The sequence below is a fragment of the Schistocerca cancellata genome, chromosome 8, assembly GCF_023864275.1.
Source record: "Schistocerca cancellata isolate TAMUIC-IGC-003103 chromosome 8, iqSchCanc2.1, whole genome shotgun sequence".
Lineage (NCBI taxonomy): Eukaryota > Metazoa > Arthropoda > Insecta > Orthoptera > Acrididae > Schistocerca > Schistocerca cancellata.
The window spans coordinates 43037443-43051104 of NC_064633.1; the positions used below are offsets into that span (position 1 = coordinate 43037443).

General features: G+C 42.8%; 1 non-coding gene across 1 annotated transcript; it reads left to right on the forward strand.

Moving 5' to 3' along the window:
• Positions 1-12050: 12050 nt before the first annotated feature.
• Trnas-cga (transfer RNA serine (anticodon CGA)) lies at positions 12051-12125 on the forward strand. Its single transcript has one exon. It is a non-coding gene; the product is annotated as a tRNA-Ser (tRNA).
• The last annotated feature ends 1537 nt before the right edge of the window (positions 12126-13662 follow it).

The following is a 13662-nucleotide window of genomic DNA, read 5'->3' on the forward strand; positions in this document are numbered from 1 at the left end:
AATACTTTGGTTTAAGTTATTATTGGCTTCTAACAGTGCCTAACATCAATGTCAATAAGCAGCTAAAGCTGCTATTGCGGCGTCCCTCGCTATCGATTGGAACCCTAGGCCATGTGACCTGCCGCCAACCGGTGTCCGTCGGCGGAGCAGCCTACACAGGCTGCAGTGCTCGGTCGGGTAGTCTCACTTTAGTCTAAGGGTCGTCCGCTCTCGGTTAATGTGACCTCCTAATCAATGGTCGCTACTTGGACTTTTGTGACCTCCGTTTGAAAGAACTGGATTTGAGTTGTTACTGAACACTTTGCTTGTATTGTGGCCTGCCGTGTGTCTGGATGCTGCATCTAATAAAGTAATATCAAACTGTTGCTTACTAAGTGTTATTCGTTTCATCGCTCTTTTATGTTCGAGTCCCACCGCATTCTCATCACTTACCCCTGGGACGACAAAACACGTCTTGCGACTAGGAATCTTTGAGGTATTGTTGCCTCTTGCTGTCAACATGAATAGATTCGAAATTTATGCTTATTTCTCTGTCACTGTTGCTTTTCACTGGCTCTAGCTCCTGTCATTGATTTGCAGTTTTTCTTTGCGTGTATTTGTGCTTACTTTTGCTGACGCATTTATCGAAGTTGTCTCGTTCTACCGGATACACACAATCGCGTTGCTAGCCTTGTTCCTTTTAGCTACTTCCTGTCGCGTGGTCTGTTCTTGTTATCGCGTAACGATGACTACCAATTCGCGAAACGCAACGCAATGACCCTCCTGAAGTCAGGTTATTCAGACGCAGACCCAGTAAATGCTACAACTGATGCAAATGGTGACCCAGATCCTGTCGAATCAAGCAGCAGCAACGCGTAAACCTGTAGCCCAGACGCAGCAACTAATAGTGCCGAACTTTAGTGCCACATAAGGTGGCCATTTGATATTAACATGGAGGACTGGAATGAGTACAGCGCTCAGATCGATATGCAATTCGCGGTGTATCAAGTGCAAATGTTCCGATTTTCTGGCTGCGATTGGTATGTTCACTTATCGCCTTTGTAAAAAAACTGTTCGCCACATTTCACCCTTGGAAGTGTGGCCCATGAAGATCTGATAGCTGTACTCGACAAGTACTATGATTCTCACAATAATGATTTCGCCTCTGAGGTGCCTGACTCGCATTCGTGATCAGATTTTGAGGTACTCCGACCCCACCCTGAAACAAGTGCTTGATTTGATTGAACGTCACGACTCAAACTAATGGCTACTTTTGATTGCGCACAAATTTGTGTTGTTAAGAATACCTGTGAACAGCGCACGTCCGTTAGTAGCCAGCAGTGGCGCGTTGTGCCTCATTCAAGTCACTGTAGTGTGGTAAATAGCGGCAGCGCCCGAGAAACAGTCTTCAAGCGCATGCGCACAAGCTTGTCCATCCCATGACGCTAAGTGCTTCCGTTGTGGGAAACATGTACATGAACAGGCAGTATACTTGCAAGGAATAAAGTCCAAGGACACACAGTGAGGTACGAAAATCCAAGAACGCAGGTATCGTGCACACGCACCCTACTTATCTATAGTTGGCCTATGTTCATTCTTTTCCTCGCATGTACTGGAGTAGCTTGCTTATTTTTCCCAGTCGATTATGACTGATCGTTGCACAATTCTGCTGTCCATTTTGTGGCTGTTCCTGCACTTCATGTCCCCAATCGGCCGTCACCATCATCTGTTTTTCATTATCACTTCTTTTTCATCTGTAACTTCTTTGTATTTTCTTTTGCATATCTGATGGTATTTTCTAGTTAAAAAAAAAACAGGCCATTTTTGGCAGAATACACTTTTATTATCATAAAACAACAGCGACAAAGCCCTACAAGAATTTCTTCACACAGCACGCTTTTCAGTTTGCAGCTTCGATAAACATTGTCCTGCCCCATTTGATTCTCGTCCCCATCTGCAATTAGACCTCCTTCACATATGTAAATTGGCCTTTTATGTCGATCTGATGGGGAGAAGAGACCAGAAAAAATATACAAGTCGCACTGACTGGGCCAAGGAACACCAAACGCCTAGTTTGTCAGCCATTAAACTGGACAAACATTTTCCTCTGTTGCAAAGACAAAATTTTCATGCACAAGTGTCCTAACACCTAGTTTTGAAAACTTCATTACATTCCAGGTATACTGTGAATCTTTCTCTTTGATATATAGTGCTGTTACACACCATCCTTGCATATATCTAATTGTTCATACATAGCTTCAGATAGTGTACCAAACGTTTTGTTGGCAGTGTAAGCTACAAGCTCGTTTATCATGGCGATGGAAACGTGACCAGCTCCTAATTTTTGAGTTCTTTTTGCAGTTCTTGTCTGCCACATCGCCGCTTCATTCTCAGACACGTTTTGCTACAAACTAACACTTTGCTCATACCAACGCTTTCTTGAAAAAGATAGATTGAACAATTAATTTGACGCTATCCCTTTCTTTTCTTTTTGAAGTTGCAAATTACGTTTTTTCTTATGTTCTACTCTCTTCTAGTATTTACAAACTCTACACTATGTTTATAATTTATTATTCTATGAATGCCTACAGGTGATTTACATGCTGTGCTCCTAAGGACTCTAGAATTGATATTGTCTGACTCTGCTGAGCAAGCATCGACTTTGTGTCACACCCGTACTGGGCCATACTCAACAGAAAAGAATTTGTGACGTACGCTCTTCTGTCTGTTCAACAAATGGTGTGATTTTACCAGGACTTCCTGATCTTGTTTCAACATCGCCGTCTTATCTGTTTTTTCCTTCTGTTTTTGTCCCACTATTATTATGTTATGGAGTGTCTCCCTAACATACTCGTGAGCTTAAAGGTACGTCCGCTACCTCTCATATCATTTCAGGTGGATGTTTGTTCTTTGGTGCTGTTAATGATCCGAAACGTGTGGAGCTGTGGGACACCTGAATTATGGCGTCCTGAAAGTCTCGTAAGTACACTTCGCAAATCACGTGCTTCTTAGGGCAGTTTATCCTACAAGTCATTCACAAAGCATTTGCTTGTGTTGGAACTTGGGTGGTGCCTTCTGATGTACACAGGCTGAGAGTCCTGCTATACCTGCAGGGCTGAACAAGTAATTGAAAAACGCAATTATTTCACTGCTGAAGGCCTCCAAACAAGAAATCGTAAAGCAACAAGATAAATCTCAAATGGTAAAAACATGCAGTTAAAATTGCAAATAAAATAAGTAATATATATATATATATATATACAGCGAGGCTGAGAGCCTCAAGACAAGGGTGAATAGACAAACGCAAACAAGATGCAATACATACAGCTGAAGGTCCACAATCAAATTTTTAAGATTTTAAAATAAATTACCATAACCTTTCATAGGCAGAAGGCCACAATGGTTGCTTTTTTTTCAGAATAAGGACTTAAGTGGCTGAAGGCCCACAATTGATCTTCCAAAATTCAAAAAACATCAAATCCAGTAAAAACAAGAATTTTTTAAATCATTGGCTATGATAGATTATAAACAGACAATTAAACGCCGATGAGAAGGACAATAAAGAAAACGGCACTCAGAAGCCTCCAGGGAGGTCGGTCTGCCCTCGTTCACTTAAGTGAGACAGCTGGTGAGCCCAACTACACTTGATCCATTGGAACCCAACCAGGGGACAACCATGGACCTACAGACAAAACGACTTGTTTGCCACCAATCGGTACATGAGAACTCAAACACCAAAAGTTACGAACGTGATTATCCACAATGAAATATTTATAAGCTGGGCAATGTTGAGCCGAAAGCTGTAGACTCCACACCACCAGCCATCCCATTTGCAGAGGTTGTCAGGCCAAGCCTCGAAACCTGTCAACAATCCATGTCCACGGGTGAGGAGAGCTTCTGCAGGCAGGGACTGCGGCATCCCATCAGAATCCTAGAAATGCCGGAGACCGGTCAGTCCTGCTCCAGTCTCGGGGCCGCCAGCTTTCAGTTAATACGGTTGAACCGCAGCTTATCTCTGGAGCGTGTCAGCTCTTTCTTGTGCCCGCGCTTTGCCACAGTGCAATTGGTCGCGATCCCCTATTTAGGCCCGCGCGGGAACGATTCGAAGGAGGTCGCCAGCACCGGGACGTGGTGCTAGTTTTGCAGGTTACCGAGAGAGGGCATCGACCCTGTCAGTCGTCGTCGATCCAGTGCTGGTCGTGCCGTGGTTGGTGGGGTCCGTGCGAGCCCGGAGGTTGTTTTGGCCGAGTGCGGAAGCAACGATCGTTGAATGGACAACGTGGCGTGAGACTTTATCTCCGAAGATCTTCGTAAACTCCCGGAATGATGGTAATCATTGGACTCTACTGACGACATAAGGATTAACGCCAATTTTTCGTAAAAAAGAAAAAAGAAACTGAAAATGGCTGCACAAGACGTTGCATGATTCATCCACTCTACGTGCCCTAATTGTGTCCCAAATTCCCACGGTGAAAAATCTTATTTTGTGTTTTCAACTGATTTTATGAATTATTTATGTTAATGTCCCTGTTCTTAGACATTTAACCGATATTCCTCAATGGAACGGCATACTAGGTAAATTAAACGAAACAGTATCAGACGGATTTTCCCATTTAGGTCCATTGCCTGTAGCTACAAACATTTGAGATTAGATTCTCCATATAATGGACAAATTACGTCTCCACCCATACTACTCCTGATAACTAAAGCGAATTTCTCTTCAATGGCCGTCAGGTTATTAAAGTACAATGGAACTAAGAGAGAGAGAGATTTTATCGCAATGTTTCACGGCATTCCCGGTAAATACCCTTTACTCACTGGACATTCGCCTTAGAGAACACCGGAACTCTGCGATTCCAAAATTCTTTCAGACAATTACACAACTATTAGAAACATTTACAAGTTGTTATCAGCTGATAGTGAGGTACGAAAATCGAAGAAAGCAGGTATCGTGCACACTCTCCCCTCTTACCTATAGTTGGCGTATGTTCATTCTTTTCCTCGCTTGTACTGGAGTAGCTTGCTTATCTTTCCCAGTCGATTATGACTGATTGTTGCACAACTCATAGAATACACTACTGGCCATTAAAATTGCTACACCACAAAGATGACGTGCTACAGACACCAAATTTACCCTACAGGAAGAAGATGCTGTGATATGCAAATGATTAGCTTTTCAGAGCATTCACACAAGTTTGGCGCCGGTGGCGATACCTACAATCTGCTGACATGAGGAAGTTTACAACCGATTTCTCATACACAAACAGCAGTTGACCGGCGTTGCCTGGTGAAACGTTGTTGTGATGCCTTGTACAAGGAGGAGAAATGCCCCATCACGTTTCCGACTTTGATAAAGGTCGGATTGAAGCCTATCGCGATTGCGGTTTATCGTATCGTGACATTGCTGCTCGCGTTGTTCGACATCCAATGACTGTTGGCAGAATATGGAATCGGTGGGTTCAAGGGGGTAACACGGAACGCCGTACTGGTTCCTAACGGCTAGTATCACTAGCAGTCGAGATGACAGGCATCTTATCCGCCCAACGGCCCAACGGCCTCGTATCACGAGATGACAGGCATCTTATCCGCATGGCTGTAACCGATCGTGCAGCCACGTCTCGATGGCTGAGTCAACAGATGGGGACTTTTGAAAGACAACAACCATCTGCACGAACAGTTTGACGACGTTTGCAGTAGCATGGACTATCAGCTCGGAGACCATGGCTGCGGTTACCCTTGACGCTGCATCACAGACAGGAGCACCTGCGATGATGTACTCAACGACGAACCTGGGTGCACGAATGGCCAAACGTCATTTTTTTCGGATGAATCCAGGTTCTGTTTACAGCATCGCGATGGTCGCATCCGTGTTTCGAGTCATCCCGGTGAACGCACATTGGAAGCGTGTATTCGTCATGGCCATACTGTCCTATCCCTCGGCGTAATGATATGGGGTGCCATCGGTTACACGTTTCGGTAACCTCTTGTTCGCATTGACGGCACATTGAACAGTGGGCGTTACATTTCAGATATGTTACGACCCGTGGCTCTACCCTTCATTCGATGCCAGCGAAACCATACATTTCAGCAGGATAATGGCCGGCCGAAGTGGCCGCGCGGTTCTGGTGCTGCAGTCTGGAACCGCGAGACCGCTGCGGTCGCAGGTTCGAATCCTGCCTCAGGCATGGATGTGTGTGATGTCCTTAGGTTAGTTAGGTTTAAGTAGTTCTAAGTTCTAGGGGACTAATGACCTCAGCAGTTGAGTCCCATAGTGCTCAGAGCAATTTGAACCATTTTGAACCAGCAGGATAATGCACGACCGCGTGTTGCAGGTCCTGTACGGGCCTTTCTGGATAAAGAAAATGTTCGACTGCTTCCCTGGCCAGTACGTTCTCCAGATCTCTCACCAACTGAAAACATCTGGTCAATGGTGGCCGAGCAACTGGCTCGTCACAATACGCCAGACACTACTCTTGATGAACTGTGGTATCGTGTTGAAGCTGCATGGACAGCTGTACCTGTACACCCCATCCAAGCTCTGTTTGACTCAATGCCGAGGCGTATCGAGGCTGTTATTACGGCCAGAAGTGGTTGTTCTGGGTACCGGTTTCTCTGGATCTGTGCACCCAAATTGCGTAAAAATGCAATCACGTGTCAGTTCTAGTATAATATACGTGTACAATAAATACCCGTTTATCATCTGCATTTCTTCTTGGTGTAGCAATTTTAATGGTCAGTAGTGTAGCATCCTTTGTATCAAACATAATGTCTGGGTCGCGGTGGCTGATCATTTACAGAAGAGAGTTATGATTCGACTCTTAGACGTGTACTTCATTATATGTATAGGTCTATGGAGTAAAAAAGAGAGATTATTATGGTTGAACGTCTAGCGGCGACTGGGTTATTAGGAATATAATATTGTCTCGGATATGTTAACGATGGAGAAGGAATCGTCTATTTCCGTTCCTAGTAACTGTCAATCACCTTAACAAATTTAAGGAAAACTTATAGGTGGATTATTGCGTAGGTGCTTGACCCCTACACCATCTGTTTGGGAGTCCAATGCTGTGACCACTTTCTCCCATAGCTTTATCAGAGTGTTGTGTTGCGGTCAAAACAAGGGCTGTGTATAAAGAGGTAGTTTAAGACTGACGCCTGCCTATTGTTGGTTCGGCACCAAATCGGCCGATGTTAGTTAGATGAAAACCTGCAGATTCTGTTTCCTATTTCGGTCCCAGTTGCTTTCCTTGTGCGCTGAAGTAGGAAACCATCACCTCTTATCTGCAGTCACACTTATTCATTTAGGGTCCCTGCAGCAGTGAGCTCGCGACCGGAACGTTGACTTTGACCTGAAGATACATTTTAATGATATTTGTAAGACTTTTACCTGCCATTAGTATCGTGGAACTAAGGCTATTAAGACGGTACAAATATTGTGGTACGAAGGTTCTTATTATACAGCAAGCGTAACACAACTTCGATCTCTCGCAAAGACGCTAAGAATAAGTACTATTGTAAAATTATATTCGGATAACGACTCTTATTCACGCCACGGAGGCCGACAAGTGCTCAGAGCACAAGAACTTATTTACGTAATTTGTTTCTGCCTTGGAGATTTTCTGGCAGATGAAGCAGACTCGTAAAGGAATTAATTACGCAAAGAAGTGAGCACCTCCAACCTGAAAGCCTTTTCTTTTATTTTTTTTAGCTTTGTTTGTTTCTTTTTGCCCCGTGCTTGCTGAGCAATAAAAGCCAGGTGCGTGACTGATAGGCTTCACCGCGGGTGGGCCACGATGGGAGCCCAAGTGGATAAGTATTGCAGAGGTGGGCCGCTACTTCCATTCACCCCACGACCACCAGGACAACACTCTACGATGTCATTCCTTTAGCTCGTTAAAGATAATAACACTGGCAAATCCTTTTAACGTTGTTTTCACCGTGAATACCAGCTGCCATGGCCGTATGTTGTGAATTTATTGTGCGGTAACTCTTTTTAATTGACGTTTATTGTAAGCTTTCGATGACAAGTAGCGAATAATTCAGGACATGTGCACTATGTAATGGTAATGTGTACCGTAAATTATTTCCTCTCTCATGACAGCCAGAAATGCACCTGCTAGAAAATCTGTATACTGTATTTCATACTGTAATGCATTATTTTTATATGAGATGAAAATGTTCACTATGTTCTAGATTTTGTATCCGTCTCTGTAAGTGTTACTTTTCTTCGTCGTTGTTGTTGCTGTTATTATCTACAGTCTGAGCACTTGTTTGATACAGCACTCCATTCTAGACCTACCCTGTGCGAATCTCTTCTCTGCAGGACTACCGTAAGACACATCTCGTTCAGCAAGCCAGCAAGCCTTGGTTACCCTCCACAATTTACACTCTACACACTTCCCTCCATTACCAAACTATTATTTGATGCCTCAGGGTGTGTCATGTAAATTGATACCCCTTACTGAAATTGTAGAAGACTTTTCTCTCAGATCTACCAATCTACTCTGCAGGATTCTTCTGTAATATCACTTTTCAAAATCTTTTACTCACAATTCATATTACACGATTCATTTCCATACAAGGTAAAGTCCTGAAACCAAACATTTATGTTACATTTTAACATATTGCTATATTTCGGAAAATTTTTCTACCTTTTGACGCTCGGCAGTTTAAGTCTTCGCTTCTTGCGTCGTTAGTTATTTTAGTGTTCGAATAGCGAAATTACTTTTACTGTTTCATTTCCTAACAAAATTCTCCGTCCCGTCTTTCATGCTGCAAGTTGCGCTATATGAGGTGGTTTTTCAGTCTATATATAGAGCAAGTAAGTAAGGTAAATAGAGGAGGTATATGGAAAAGGAATGAAAGTTAAGGAAGAAGAAACAAAATATTTAAATTTTTCTGGGGAGATTGTAATGATGTGAGAGATGGTAAAGGACTTAGACAATTTCTTGAACGGAACTGATTCTTTCAGACGATTCTCTTAAACTACAGTCTAGACTTCTCATTAGTATATTATAATTACACTTCACTAAATTTACTAATTTACTAAATTATAATTACAATTTGGTTGCTATACGAACCGTAGAGAGTCTTTCGTTTCTATATTTGATCTTTCCTCACTTAGCTTCTGCCAGTTGTCCTGAATTTGGTTAATAACTAGTTTTAGTATTTTTCAGTCATAACTTATTAGTCTGACGATTCGGTAATACTCCACTGCTCATTAATTTATTTGTTTGTAATTGACATTATCACATTCTTCTTGAACCTTTCTACTTGTATGACAAAAGAAAAATTGTAAACTTTGTGTGAAAAGTCTAGGTTGTGGTGACCATTGGCTACCAAAAGTTATTTTTTACTCTGCATGTAGTAACGATTCGCTGGAAATCTAAGACTCCGCTGGCAGCAGATGTTGAGCACGTTCTTGAAGATCTGGGCAGGAAAGGGGGAGCTTCGGTGGGTATAATGATTGGCCGCAGTGGTCTACATAAACCGAAGAGGACAGCCAAGTGACAACCGAACCTTTCAGATAAGCCATGCTTTTCCTGTACTTTATGAGAACGTGAATCGATAGCTCCAATCTTCTCAACACCGTAAGAAATGACAACGCCGCTATAGTTAGTATGACAAGATTATAGCTGTATTTGACAGAATCACAGATTTATTGTGAAGAGTTTCATCAATTTTATTCAATAGTCGATTGTTATTTTTCATCATTCTGTACCTCAGTCAATCAATAACCCACTGCAATGGCCTATTCATGATTATCATCATTAATTCCTACATATTATTTTAATTATACATGATAGTTGCAAGCTTAAACTTTAGCTGATGTCTTCTGAATTGAATCTAAGCGTATTATACAGTAGTTTGGACCTGTCTGATATGAACACACTGGAGAAATAGGCAACATAACTATTTGTGTTGCAAATGCTGTCACTATATAATGTCACTGAAGCGCAATAACGCTATGTGCATTTGTGGATGTAATGAACTTATGTGCAGATATGAGCGCATGTGTTAATTTTTTTCTCTCAGGTTTCTTGTCTGTTATGACATGTATCGTTTGAGTTAAAGTGTGCATTTCTGAAAACTGGATCGTCTTGGCCTGTTTGTGAATCGTGTTATGTAACTGCACAGAAGAGGATATAATAGTGTTATGATGGAACTGGAGAGATTAATTTAATTGGCTCTAATGACAAGTGTATAGTTATTAATCTCTGCCTCACCAGTCAGGCAGGTGTGAAGCTATATAACTACGTCAAAAACTACGTCTCCCCAACCATCTATAAAAATTAAAACAAATTACTTGCGTTAATGTACAGAGATCAAAACACATACAACGTTTTTCCTATCCTTTGTCATAAGTGACGCCTTACATAACTTCATACTTCAATTATCTTCTTGAAATTATTCTTAAGGAATACGTATATAGATTCGCATGTGATAGATATTATTTCCCACATTAAAATCGTGGAAATTCAAAATAGTGGCCTCCACCATGCTAGACCGATGTCGCTATAATAGTAAGCAGGCTACATCTGGATAGGGTCTTACGTGTGCTTATAAACTCAAGAGCCTATCCACTCGTGTAAAGAAAAGTTCATGCACACGTAGTTTATAGCTGACTCGCAAGCATATTTTGTGTGCAAAATGATATGGAAGTCACGTTTTAAAAAAAACATGTCCTTCATCATACTGTTGTCGACAGTGATGAGCAAGCCTCCTGTCACATCTATGTTTACGCTCTGGCTCTTCCTCATTACCCGCATCAAATGTTAATCTGGAATCTGCCTTTTCACGTCATAATTATTTCTAAAAGGTAAGTCACTCTGCGCTTTCTCACTCTTAGGTACTGTTTCCGCAGCTCTTGACCTGCTCTCTAGTCCACGGTCTACTTCTATCTACCCTTCTTCAAAAAACGAAAAAGATCTAATATCTTCAGAGCCCCTGATACTAATCTGGTACATATCCCTCTATTACTCAACGGAAACGTCAGACACAATGCTTTCACTGCCTTCGGTTACTGACGAATCTCAGCGTCACCAACATTTGACTGTAGTGCGTATCTAAGGCCTCATAAGTTACGTTCTAAAACGAGCTAGTAGTGCCGCAATCATAGTCGCGCATTCAAAAAACTCAAAGCATGTCAACCGCCTAAAGATGATGTATTAGTAACCGAAATTTTTCATTATAACGACGTGGCTGGCTGACACTTGAAATTAGTTGGCAGATGGTAGCAGCATGAAATTGCAAGAGATAGCGGTCCCGTCGACAGATGTAGAACGTTCGGCTGCAGCATCAGTAACACTGTCACGTCTGATAACCTGCTACTCATGAGTAACAATGTTATATATTCTACAGCAGAGCCAACATAACTCAGAGGCGATAAAGTATTCGAATACGGCAAGACATATCATGGTGAATAACAATTTAGCGCGTACAGACACATACTTCTGAAAACATCCTTCTAATAGCTGTACTCTGAAGGCGTCCTGAAAACCAGAATTTTTTATGCGAAAAATCCTAAAGCGTTTTAAATAACACAATTGACATTAACGTTGGACGTCTTTATACCTCATGTATACAAATTTGCAGTCCAAAATGAGATTTTCACTCTGCAGCGGAGTGTGCGCTGATATGAAACTTCTTGGCAGATTAAAACTGTGTGCCCGACCGAGACTCGAACTCGGAACCTTTGCTTTTGCTCTACCATCTGAGCTACCGAAGCACGACTCACGTCCGGTACTGACAGCTTTACTTCTGCCAGTATCTCGTCTCGTACCTTCCAAACTTTACAGAAGTACTTGCTCGCGAAAGGCAAAGGTCCCGAGTTCGAGTCGGGCACACAGTTTTAATCTGCCAGGAAGTTTCATATCAGCGCACACTCCGCTGCAGAGTGAAAATCTGATTCTGGAAACATCCCCCAGGCTGTGGCTAAGCCATGTTTCCGCAGTATCCTTTCTTTCAGGAGTGCTAGTTCTGCTAGGTTCGCAGGAGAGCTTCTGTAAAGTTTGGAAGGTAGCAGACGAGATACTGGCAGAAGTAAAGCTGTGAGTACCGGGCGTGAGTCGTGCTTCGGTAGCTCAGTTGGTAGAGCACTTGCCCGCGAAAGGCAAAGGTCCCGAGTTCGAGTCTCGGTCGGGCAGACAGTTTTAATCTGCCAGGGAGTTTCAAATTTGCAGTACTCTGCCGCTAGAGGGCGCTCAACCGTAGTGTGTAACTTGACGGTGCGAAACATAACTATTCACTGCATGAGAAACAGCATGCTGTAATCGAATTTCGAATTGGACGAGTTCCTCCAGATACGGAGCACCCACTCCTTATGCACGACAGTGCGACATCTGCAAAAAGCCGACGCCTTGGATGCACTGTATCCAGTCATCGGTCGTCCTCCATCCGATTTTCATCTGTTTCCAAAATTTAAAGAACACCTTCGAGGAATGACTTCGATAGCGATGAGGCGGTGCAGGCCGAGGGTAGCTTCTGGGTCGATTACATTGGTCGCTGATTGTGTGGACAAAGTGGTCTGTCGTTGCGAGAATGTGCTAATCGCCAGGGCAACTATGTAGAGAAATAAATACGTGGACATAATGAATAAAACTATAGAATGTTGAGGACTTTTGTCTTATTTAAAAATCTTTGAGTCTCTAGATATAAAAATAAGAGGCATTGCTTCCAGTACACCCTTAAAAATCGCAACACTAAAAAATAATTAATGTAGAGTAGTGGAATTTGATAATATATTTTTCGAGGTAACATATTTAAGTGATTAACAGAGCAAGACCACAGGTTAATGTAAACAAGGGATAACCCATTGCAAATGTGAAATGCTGGTAGATTAATAACCGGTTTAGCCGCCGGATTGTTGGGTGGAAGCATGCAAACGTGCATGCATGTGCTGTACAAATGCCGGATGCCAGCTTTTGGGTTGGAGTTCCATGACTTGGTCGGTCAATAAGGGACGGAGTTCCATGACTTGGTCGGTCAATAAGGGACGGTTAATGCTGTTCGTAGATAACGCCAGAGTTGTCGTCCGATGATGTCCTCCCACATGTGCTCGATTGGACAGAGGCTTGGTGATTGAGCAGCCCAAATCAACACGAACACGTCGACACTCTGTAGAGCATGTTGTGTTACAGCATCAGTATGTGGGTCGAGCGTTATCCTGTTGGAAAAAACTCCCTAAATGACAGAACAACCAGAATGAGTGAATTTGCAGTCGGGATGCCTGGCACAACTACGAGTGTGTTCCTGCTGTGACGCGAAATAGCAGTGTGTGCAGGCCACAAACAGGTTGATTGCAGGCGCTGAACTGACCTCCTTCTACCAGCACACGGCCATGACTGGCACCGAGGCAGAACCAGCTTTCATCTTTTTTTTTTTTTTGGTCATCAGTCTACTGACTGGTTTGATGCGGCCCGCCACGAATTCCTTTCCTGTGCTAACCTCTTCATCTCAGAGTAGCACTTGCAAACTACGTCCTCAATTATTTGCTTGACGTATTCCAATCTCTGTCTTCCTCTACAGTTTTTGCCCTCTACAGCTCCCTCTAGTACCATGGAAGTCATTCACTCATGTCTTAGCAGATGTCCTATCATCCTGTCCCTTCTCCTTATCAGTGTTTTCCACATATTCCTTTCCTCTCCGATTCTGCGTAGAACCTCCTCATTCCTTACCTTATCA